The 2629-nt window shown below is 32.7% G+C and overlaps 1 pseudogene; it reads right to left on the bottom strand.

Moving 5' to 3' along the window:
* Window positions 1–1272: 1272 nt before the first annotated feature.
* LOC124892369 lies at window positions 1273–2496 on the bottom strand (annotated as a pseudogene).
* Window positions 2497–2629: the final 133 nt, after the last annotated feature.

Genomic DNA, 2629 nt, shown 5'->3' with positions numbered 1-2629 from the left:
CGAGTGATCCACAAACGACGAAAATCTCTCTTTTTCTTACCTCTATCCCGATGAGCCGAAATGAAAGATCTTATTTTCGATTGAGTAATAGTTCTAGTAAGCCTTGAATGAGCCCCTCGAAAGCTTGATGCAAATAAACAAATTTTTGTTCTACGTCTCCGAACTATATATCCCCATTAAATTCTCGTCATTGAATAAATGAAACTTTGACAAATAACTAATTGATTACCTTTCTTTCAGTTATTCTTTCCCCCCTTCCTAGTCTATTAATAACAAAACGGATTTTTTCAATGTATAAAATTAAAATTCCAATGGCTTTGGCTACTCTAACCTTCCCGACCACAATTTTGTTATTTTCTTTTTTTTTTTTAGGTATTTCACTGCAAAATAAGAAAGAAATAAGAAATTGTATTTTCCTAGGTATCAAAAATATAGTAAATAAAAGAAATAAAAAAAAGAAATAGTGGGTTCCTTCGTTTCTATGGTTACTTTTTAAACGGTGAGGTCTTCTCTATACACCGGAGCCTTTACTTTATACTTTAATTTAATATATATTTAATCAACTAATTGATGTTATTGGGAACTTGTATAGTTCACACGCTTTGGCTCTACCTATGAATTATCCAGTAATAGGTCTTTCACAATCAGATCTACCTATACAGTAACGGTATTTAATTATGAAACTTTGTTGGGTAGCTGACCTTCTTAGTTCGTTCTTGCCAGATTGGGAGCCTAACTAATCTTTATGTTTTACGGTTTTAAAATAAGATTTCCTCTGCTTAATGGATAACCATTTGTTACCAATGGAGAATTTCTTATCATCTTAAATTCAGGTGATTGGATTTACACCAACGGAAACCATAAAATTCATACACAATAGAGGGATATGATAGAGTTTTTTTTTTAAATAATGAATGGAGTTCCTTTTTCTATCCTATCCCATTCACCAGTACTGATCATTGATACTTTAAAAGTCATTTTCTTTCTTTTGTTCCAGCTCATGATCTAAACAAGTCACACATGTACCCTAGTACATATTCCTCAACGCTGATGGCACCCTCGAAGAGCGGGGGATTTCGTGACATTTCTAATTGGCTGTCTTATATTTCTAGTAAGTTGTTTAATAGTTGGTATGTTGAATCGTATACATAATATGATGGGTTGGTTTAGATTGATCCTAACTGAATGATGATGAATTACTTCTATTTAATAGAATATTCAATTCGAAGATAAAATTGCAAATCTGTTATTTGCGCGAAATCCATGTTATTTTCATTGAACCACTACAAGATCAACAATTCCATAAGCTTGGGCTTCTGTTGCTGACATAAAAACATCACTTTACATATCTTCGGATACAACCCAGAAGGGTTTTCCCGTTCAGTGAACATAAACCCTTGTGAGGGTTTCATGCAGTTTCAGATGTTCTTCCGCTTCCACGACATATTCGGTTACTTATGCCATATAAAAACCACGAGCAGGTTGATGCGTCATTACCCTGATGATATAACAAAATAAAAGCTTCTCCTATCTTTCATGATAAAGCAAAGAGAAAAGAAAGATAAAGAATAGAAAAAAGATAGAATTGAACAACCGTACAAGCATCTTTTGTACATACGGCTCTAAAAGAAAATTGACCCCCCTCCTTTCTATTGAAGAAAGAGAAAAATAGAATTTATCAGACTCCAATGGGTAAATAATCAAATTTCCATCCTTCCTTTCGGAGAAGTTAAAAAATACTATGATGGCTCCGTTGCTTTATATGTTTCTTTTTTCTTTTTTTTTGTCTGTGATTCAGCAATCTTAAAGTTTCTTTTTAATCCGATCAAATAAGGAAAAAATCTTTTCTTTCATACTCTATCATAAAATAAATATTGTTAAGAACTCTACGGTATGAAAATAAAAAATTTTGTGACGCTGAACCGAACTCCCGATAGATAAGAGAAAATCAGAAGTACCCCTTATCTCATACTAGTCTTTCGATACAGAATCTAATTTTTTGAAAAAAAAAACAATACAAAAATTTCTCAGATCGAATTCGAAGTGCCATGCTATTATTACTTAGTATTCATATGGTGAAGGCATACTCTTCTTTTTTCTCTCAAATAAAAAACTCATTGGCGCCAAGCGTGAGGGAATGCTAGACGTTTGGTAATTATTGAAGTGGCTAATCCCATGCATACTCTATTGACATCTAGTTGCACAAATTTCATAGTATCATAAATAGACACCCCAGGTATTACCCAGCCCCCAGGAGAGTTTATAAACAAATACAGCTCTTTGGTCTCATCCTCGATACTGAGCTATACCATAAAACCAATAAGTTGATTCAAATCTCTTTAGTAATACCTTGCCCTAAAAAAGTAATCTTTCTCAATAAATTTGGTTGATTTGGATAAAATTGTATTCCTTAGGAACCGTACATGCACCTTTTGATGCATACGGTTCAAAAAAATTGTGAATCAATGTATAGATTCTAGTCCTCTTTCTTTTTTTCTAGAAAGGTTCTTTCTTACTTCTAACGAAAGGGTTTTTCTTCAATTTTTCAATAAAGAGGAGTTTTCACTCCTTTTTTATATTTCTATTTTTGATTTTCCAGTATAAAATTAGAAGTTATAAGAAAGGGTCA

The sequence above is a fragment of the Capsicum annuum genome, unplaced genomic scaffold (genome assembly GCF_002878395.1).
Source record: "Capsicum annuum cultivar UCD-10X-F1 unplaced genomic scaffold, UCD10Xv1.1 ctg46435, whole genome shotgun sequence".
In the NCBI taxonomy this organism is placed as follows: domain Eukaryota; kingdom Viridiplantae; phylum Streptophyta; class Magnoliopsida; order Solanales; family Solanaceae; genus Capsicum; species Capsicum annuum.
This window is presented reverse-complemented; position numbering and strand designations above follow the sequence as displayed.